This window comes from Marmota flaviventris, chromosome 3 (genome assembly GCF_047511675.1).
Source record: "Marmota flaviventris isolate mMarFla1 chromosome 3, mMarFla1.hap1, whole genome shotgun sequence".
NCBI classification, from domain to species: domain Eukaryota; kingdom Metazoa; phylum Chordata; class Mammalia; order Rodentia; family Sciuridae; genus Marmota; species Marmota flaviventris.
Window position 1 is genome coordinate 173156749 of NC_092500.1, and position 9733 is coordinate 173166481.

The window sequence follows — 9733 nt, forward strand, 5'->3', positions numbered from 1 at the left end:
TTTACATACCCCAAAAACTGCATCCAGAGGCTGGGGTTGTAGCTAAGCAGTAGAGCACTTGCCTCACACTCCTGAGGCACTGGGTTCAATCCTCAGCATCACATAAAAATAAAGATATTGTGTCCATCTACAACTTTATATATATATATATATATATATATATATATATATATATATATATATAGACACAACTGCACCCAACACATGATAACCACACGTCAGAAAAACCCTGTAGCTACAGGACCCAACCCACTTCAAAGACTCCCTGCTTTGCTGCTAAGCAAAAACATCTAGACACATAAGCCCTTTGGGTTCCCCTTTCCCTGGGGTGTTGCCTTCCCCTCTTCCCCTTGGTGGTGATGTCTCCAGATGGTCTCCTGGGAGGGACACCCCTCTCATGCAACCTTGATCAACCACTGCTCAATAAAGCAGGCTCTGTTGCTCTCTTGGTAAATTTGACTCATTCTATAAAAAGCAAAAATAAGTAATATGAGATCAATAAGACAAACAAGATAGTATATAATTGAAATGGCTGAAAGTTCGTCTTTTCTGCTGGAGTTAAGTCTTTTTAAGTGAGGTTTGGAAGGAAATGGAGATGTGTACTTGTTAATATATCATTCCCAGCTAGATTATTCATATAGTACAACCCATGCATGCAAATGATAGCAAACCAAATAACAAAGGATGAATGGGAATACTGTATACTAGGTTCTTGAAATTTTATTTTGGAATATATTTTTGGATTTACTGAACAATTACAAAGAGGGTAGAGAGTTTCCATACACTCTTTCCCAAGCTACCCTTAGTGCTAACTTTTTCTTTCTTTCTTTCTTTTTTTTTGGGGGGGGGGAGGTGTTCCTGGGAATTATCACTGAGCCACATTCCCAGGAAACTTTTTTAAAGTTTTTTGTTGTTGTTGTTGTTGTTTGTTTGTTGTTTTGTTTTAATTTTAAGTTGCTTAGGGCCTCGCTATGTTGCTAGGGCTACCTTTAAACTTTCAATCCTTTTGTCTTGGCCTCCTAAGTCACTGGGACCTAGTGCTAACATTTTGTAGTGACAATCATAATGAGGTGAGAAGAAGGATGATCACTTATCTTCGTGATTTCATGTTATCTTAAAGAAATATATCTCATACCCTCTCTTGAAAAGGAGAAGAATTATAGTGCATAATTCAGGCCTTTCTCTGCATAACTGATAACATATTAAATCCAAATTAAGGAATGGAATTGGGAGGAGCCTATAACATTTGGAGTGTTTTTCCGTGTGAAGGATGATCTCACTGTTAAAGGCATTGTTTTTACTTGATATTACTAAGAATATTTAGATTTCTATACATATTTTGACAAGTAAAATACTGAACACACAAACACTGAATCTTAGTCAAATACCCAATAGTCTCATTGGATGAGACTGGGATGCATGTAACATGTAAAATGGGAAGCACTCAGCAAGATCTACATTCCTAAACACAATAATGAAGAATGTGCTTAGATCAGGCTCTATGCCAAGTGTACAGAAACTGAGTCTGGACTTTACTGAGCACCAGCTCTTAGCTGAAGCCCTGCAGCACCCGTTTCCTGACCCCACACCTACACATGAAACCATGCACAGTCCGCATGGGAGCTGAATGTCCAGCCATGGAGCTGTTGTGTTTCTGCCTCATGTATCTACACCTGGTCATCCACGTGTGCATGCTCTGTTCTCCCCTAACCTCCATTGGGAACTTCCCAGGGTTGGAGAAATGATGAGCTGCAGACTGACACCCACTGGTCTGTGGACTGCAACTGGCAGAGCACAGAGACACCTACTTCTGACAAGCCTCACGATTAAGATGCCATTCCTGGAGAGCTGACATCACCATCCCTGTTTTCGACTGATCGCAGCTCATTCAGCCATAGAACAGGTAATTTCAGGCTGCCATTCGCCTGCGTCTCGCAGACAAATTACTCAGGCTCAGTGCTAAAGAACCCGCTGAAACTGCTTCTTGGAGCCTGCTCCTATCAGAACATACACCGAGCCCAGAGCGGCTGAATTCCGGCTTCCGGAACTGCTCTGGCCCAGGGCTAAAGAACCCGAGGAAACTGCTTCTCGGTCCGTGTCCTCCTGAATACTGTGGAGGTAAATACCAACCGAGCCTTCATAGGCAGTGACAACAGGATTGAGACGGGGCTTGTGAGGGCCGGTCAGGACTCACCCATTGCTTTGGTCACCCGGCAAAGGGAACGAAATGCTGCCATTCGCATGGGATACCAACATGGCAGAGATCTGATGTCATCAGAAAGCGGCAGAGGAGAGAACTTCATTGATACCAGCGGCGACAGAAACAGTTGGTTTCCTGGTAAAGAAAGTGAGTCACAAACACCCGAGTCTCTCTCACTTTGTCATCAAGCCAGAGGGACAGAGCAGAGCTGCCACCTGCGCCCGCAAGGTAGGCAGACCTGCGACTGACCAGCGGATCAGGCCCAGTTGCCTGCCGGTGTGGTACACACGTCACCCCAATTGGAGTAGGGGCAGAGCAGAGCCTTCGCCCGTGCCCGGAACAGGCCCAGCGACCTGCCAGTGTGGTAGTCACGACACCCCAATTGGAGTAGGGGCAGAGCAGAGCCGCAACCCACGCCTGCAAGGTAGGCAGACCTGCGACCCACCAGCAGAACAGGCCCAGCGGCCCATCAGCGTGGCAGACAGATCACCCCAATTGGAGGAGAAGCACAGCCACCACCTGACCCTGTAAGGGAGAATTTTCAACTATACAAGAGCAATATAAATATATAGGGGGAAAATTTCAAAAACACAACAGTTTCACCAAGCAGAAAGAAATGCAAGCAGTATGAAAAGACAAGGAAAGAAAGGACCACAAGCAATGCAGGTCAACTCAACGTTAGAAGAGGTAATAGCTGCAGCAGATGGAATGTCAGATAAAGAATTCAGGATATACATGCTTCAGATGATCTGGAGTCTCAAGGAAGACATTCGACAGCAAAATCAGACAATGAAAGATCACTTCGACAAGGAATTACATAAACAAATCCAGGAAGCAAAAGATCAACTATACAGGGAGATAGAGGTTATAAAAAGAAAACAAACAGAAATCCTAGAAATTCAGGAAGCAATAAACCAACTTAAAAACTCAATTGAGAATACTACCAGCAGAGTAGAACACTTAGAAGATAGAACATCAGACAATGAAGACAAAGTATTTCAACTTGAAAAAAACATAGACAGCTCAGCAAGACTGTTAAGAAACCATGAGCAGAACATCCAAGAAATATGGGATAACATAAAGAGACCAAACTTAAGAGTCATTGGGATAAGGAAGGTATAGAGGTCCAAACCAAAGGAATGAGCAATCTATTCAATGAAATAATACGAGAAAACTTCCCAGACTTGAAGAATGAGACAGAATCCCAAATCCTAGAAGCCTACAGGACGCCGAATGTGCAAAATCATAAGAGATCCACACCTAGACACATTATAATGAAGATGCCCAACATACAGAATAAGGAGAGAATTTTAAAAGCTACAAGAGAAAGGAAGCAGATCACATTTAGGGGTAAGCCAATCAGGATAACAGCTGATCTTTCAACACAGACTCTGAAAGCTAGAAGATCCTGGAATAACATTTCAAACACTGAAAGAAAATGGGTTCCAACCAAGAATTGTGTATCCAGCGAAATTAAGCTTCAGGATGGAAGATGAAATTAAAACCTTCCACGATAAACAAAAGTTTAAAGAATTCGCAGCTAGAAAACCATCTCCTCAAAACATCCTCGGCAAAACATTACAGGAAGAGGAAATGGAAAATAACAATGAAAACCAACAGTGGGAGGTAGGACAGTAAAGGGGGGGGGAAATAATCAAAGAGGAAAACAAACCGTGTTTAGTAACAGAAATAAACAAATATGGCTGGAAGAACAACCCATATCTCAATAATAACCCTAAATGTTAATGGCTTAAACTCACCAATTAAGAGACACAGGCTAGTAGAATGGATCACAAAGCAAGACCCAACAATATGCTGCCTACAGGAGACGCATTTGATAGGAAAAGACATCCATAGGCTGAAGGTGAAAGGTTGGGAAAAATCATATCACTCATATGGACTTCGGAAACAAGCAGGAGTGTCCATACTCATATCAAATAAAATATATTTCAAGCCAAAGTTAATCAAAAGGGATAAAGAGGGACACTACATACTGCTTAAGGGAACAATACACCAACAAGACATAACAATCATAAATATATATGCCCCAAACAATGGTGCAGCTATGTTCGTCAAACAAACTCTTCTCAAGTTCAAGAGTCTAATAGACCACCATACCATAATCCTGGGAGACTTCAACACATCTCTCTCGCCACTGGACAGATCTTCCAAACAAAAGTTCAATAAGGAAACTATAGAACTCAATAACGCAATTAATAACCTAGACTTAATTGACATATAAAGAGTATAACACCCAACATCAAGCAGTTACACTTTTTTCTCAGCAGCACATGGATCCTTCTCAAAAATGGATCATATATTATGTCACAGGGCAACTCTTAGACAATATAAAGGAGTAGAGATAATACCATGCATCTTATCTGATCATAATGGAATGAAACTGAAAATCAACGATAAAAGAAGGAAGGAAAAAGCATACATCACTTGGAGAATGAACAATAGGTTACTGAATGATCAATGCGTTATAGAAGACATCAAGAAGGAAATTAAAAAATTCTTAGAGATTAATGAAAACACAGACACAACATATCAGAATCTATGGGACACATTGAAAGCAGTTCTAAGAGGAAAATTCATTGCTTGGAGTTCATTCCTTAAAAAAAGAAAAAAACAACAAATAAATGATCTCATACTTCATCTCAAAATCCTTGAAAAAAAAGAGCAAAACAACAGCAAAAGAAGTAGAAGGCAAGAAATAATTAAAATCAGAGCTGAAATTAATGAAATCAAAACAAAAGAAACAATTGAAAAAATTGACAAAACTAAAAGTTGGTTCTTTGAAAAAATAAACAAAATCGACAGACCCTTAGCCATGCTAGCGAGGAGAAGAAGAGAGAGAACTCAAACTACTAGCATACGGGATGAAAAAGGCAATATCACAACAGACACTTCAGAAATACAGAAGATAATCAAAAACTATTTTGAATCCTTATACTCCAATAAATTAGAAGATAGTGAAGGCATAGATAAATTTCTTAAGTCATATGATCTTCCCAGATTGAGTCAGGAGGATATAGACAACCTAAACAGACCAATATCAATTGAGGAAATAGAAGAAACCATCAAAAGACTACCAACTAAGAAAAGCCCAAGACCGGATGGGTATACAGCAGAATTTTACAAAACCTTTAAAGAAGAACTAATACCAATACTTTTCAAGCTACTTCAGGAAATAGAAAAGAGGGAGAACTTCCAAATTCATTCTATGAGGCCAACATCACCCTGATACCTAAACCAGACAAAGACACTTCAAAGAAAGAAAACTACAGACCAATATCTCTAATGAACCTAGATGCAAAAATCCTCAATAAAATTCTGTCAAATCGGATACAAAAACATATCAGGAAAATCGTGCACCATGATCAAGTAGGATTCATCCCTGGGATGCAAGGCTGGTTCAATATACGGAAATCAATAAATGTTATTCACCACATCAATAGACTTAAAAATAATAACCATATGATCATCTCGATAGATGCGGAAAAAGCATTCGACAAAGTACAGCATCCCTTTATGTTCAAAACTCTAGAAAAACTAGGGATAACAGGAACATACCTCAATATTGTAAAAGCAATCTATGCTAAGCCTCAGGCTAACATCATTCTGAATGGAGAAAAACTGAAGGCATTCCCTCTAAAATCTGGAACAAGACAGGGATGCCCTCTCTCTCCACTTCTGTTCAACATATTTCTCGAAACACTGTCCAGAGAAATTAGACGAAAGAAATTAAAGGCATAAAAATAGGAAAAGAAGAACTTAAATTATCACTATTTGCAGATGATATGATTCTATACCTAGCAGACCCAAAAGGCTCTACAAAGAAACTATTAGAGCTAATAAATGAATTCAGCAAAGTGGCAGGATATAAAATCAACACGCATAAATCAAAGGCATTCCTGTATATCAGCGACAAATCCGCTGAAATGGAAATGAGGACAACCACTCCATTCACAATATCTTCAAAAAAAATAAAATACTTGGGAATCAACCTAACAAAAGAGGTAAAAGACTTACACAATGAAAACTACAGAACCCTAAAGAGAGAAATAGAAGAAGATCTTAGAAGATGGAAAAATATACCCTGTTCATGGATAGGCAGAACTAACATCATCAAAATGGCGATATTACCAAAAGTTCTCTATAGGTTTAATGCAATGCCAATCAAAATCCCAACGGCATTTCTTGTAGAAATAGAGAAAGCAATCATGAAATTCATATGGAAAAATAAAAGACCCAGAATAGCAAAAACAATGCAAAGCAGGAAGTGTGAATCAGGCGGTATAGCGATACCAGACTTCAAACTATACTACAGAGCAATAGTAACAAAAACAGCATGGTACTGGTACCAAAACAGGCGGGTGGACCAATGGTACAGAATAGAGGACACAGAAACCAATCCACAAAACTACAACTATCTTATATTTGATAAAGGGGCTAAAAGCATGCAATGGAGGAAGGATAGCATCTTCAACAAATGGTGCTGGGAAAACTGGAAATCCATATGCAACAAAATGAAACTGAATCCCTTTCTCTCGCCATGCACAAAAGTGAATTCAAAATGGATCAAGGAGCTTGGTATCAAATCAGAGACTTGTCGTCTGATAGAAGAAAAAGTTGGCTACGATCTACATTCGGTGGGGTCAGGCTCCAAATTCCTCAATAGGACACCCATAGCACAAAAGTTAATAACTAGAATCAACAAATGGGACTTACTCAAACTAAAAAGTTTTTTTCTCAGCAAAAGAAACAATAAGAGAGGTAAATAGGGAGCCTACACCCTGGGAACAAATCTTTATTCCTCACCCTTCAGATAGAGCCCTAATATCCAGAGTATACAAAGAACTCAAAAAATTAGACAATAAGAGAACAAACAACCCAATCAACAAATGGGCCAAGGACCTGAACAGACACTTCTCAGAGGAGGACAAACAGTCAATCAACAAGTACATGAAAAAATGCTCACCATCTCTAGCTGTCAGAGAAATGCAAATCAAAACCACCCTAAGATACCATCTCACTCCAGTAAGATTGGCAGCCATTATGAAGTCAAACAACAACAAGTGCTGGCGAGGATGTGGGGAAAAGGGTACACTTGTACATTGCTGGTGGGACTGCAGATTGGTGCAGCCAATTTGGAAAGCAGTATGGAGATTTCTTGGAAAGCTGGGAATGGAGCCACCATTTGACCCAGCTATTCCCCTTCTTGGTCTATTCCCTAAATACCTAAAAAGAGCATGCTACAGGGACACTGCTACATCGATGTTCATAGCAGCACAATTCACAATAGCAAGACTGTGGAACCAACCTAGATGCCCTTCAATAGATGAATGGATAAAAAAAAATGTGGCATTTATACACAATGGAGTATTACTCTGCATTAAAAATTGACAAAATCATAGAATTTGCAGGGAAATGGATGGCATTAGAGCAGATTATGCTAAGTGAAGCTATCCAATCCCTAAAAAACAAATGCCAAATGTCTTCTTTGATATAAGGAGAGTAACTAAGATCAGAGTAGGGACGAAGAGCAGGAGAAGAAGATTAACATTTAACAGGGATGAGAGGTGGGAGGGAAAGGAGGAGAGAAGGGAAATTGCATGGAAATGGAAGGAGACCCTCAGGGTTATACAGTGGAGGGGGTAGAGAGAGAGGAGGGGAGGGGAGGGGAGAGGTGGGGAGGGGGGAGGGGGGAGGATGGGAAAGGCAGCGGAGCACAACAGACACTAGTATGGCAATATGTAAATCAATGGATGTGTAACTGATGTGATTCTGCAATCTGTGTATGGGGTGAAGGTGGGAGTTCATAACCCACTTGAATCAAAGTGTGGAATATGATATGTCAAGAAATTTGTAATGTTTTGAACAACCAACAATAAAAAATTAAAAAAAAAAAAGAAAACCATCTCTTCAAAACATCCTCGGCAAAACATTACAGGAAGAGGAAATGGAAAATAACAATGAAAACCAACAGTGGGAGGTAGGACAGTAAAGGGGGGAAAATAATCAAAGAGGAAAACAAACCATGTTTAGTAACATAAATAAACAAATATGTCTGGACGAACAACCCATATCTCAATAATAACCCTAAATGTTAATGGCTTAAACTCACCAATTAAGAGACACAGGCTAGTAGAATGGATCACAAAACAAGACCCAACAATATGCTCCCTACAGGAGATGCATTTGATAGGAAAAGACATACATAGACTGAAGATGAAAGGTTGGGAAAAATCATATCACTCATTTGGACTTCGGAAACAAGCAGGAGTGTCCATACTCGTATCAAATAAAATAGATTTCAAGCCAAAGTTAATCAAAAGGGATAAAGAGGGACACTACATACTGCTCAAGGGAACCATACACCAACAAGACATAACAATCATAAATATATATGCCCCAAACAATGGTGCAGCTATGTTCATCAAACAAACTCTTCTCAAGTTCAAGAGTCTAATAGACCACCATACAATAACCATGGGAGACTTCAACACACCTCTCTCACCACTGGACAGATCTTCCAAACAACAGTTGAATAAGGAAACTATGGAACTCAATAACACAATTAATAACCTAGACTTAATTGACATATATAGAATATACCACCCAACATCAAGCAGTTACACTTTTTTCTCAGCAGCACATGGATCCTTCTCAAAAATGGATCATATATTATGTCACAGGGCAACTCTTAGACAATTTAAAGGAGTAGAGATAATACCATGCATCTTATCTGATCATAATGGAATGAAACTGAAAATCAACGATAAAAGAAGGAAGGAAAAATCATGCATCACTTGGAGAATGAACAATAGGTTACTGAATGATCAATGGGTTATAGAAGACATCAAGGAGGAAATTAAAAAATTCTTAGAGATAAATGAAAACACAGACACAACATATTGGAATCTATGGGACACATTGAAAGCAGTTCTAAGAGGAAAATTCATTGCTTGGAGTTCATTCCTTAAAAAAAGAAAAAAACCAACAAATAAATGATCTCATACTTCATCTCAAAATCCTAGAAAAAGAAGAGCAAAACAACAGCAAAAGAAGTAGAAGGCAAGAAATAATTAAAATCAGAGCTGAAATTAATGAAACCAAAACAAAAGAAACAATTGAAAAAATTGACAAAACTAAAAGTTGGTTCTTTGAAAAAATAAATAAAATCGACAGACCCTTAGCCATGATAATGAAGAGAAGAAGAGAGAGAACTCAAATTACTAGCATACGGGATGAAAAAGGCAATATCATAACAGACACTTCAGAAATACAGAAGACAATCAGAAATTATTTTGAATCCTTATACTCCAATAAAATAGAAGATAGTGAAGGCATCGATAAATTTCTTAAGTCATATGATCTGCCCAGATTGAGTCAGGAGGATATAGACAACCTAAACAGACCAATATCAATTGAGGAAATAGAAGAAACCATCAAAAGACTACCAACTAAGAAAAGCCCAAGACCAAATGGGTATACAGCAGAGTTTTAGAAAACCTTTAAAGAGGAACT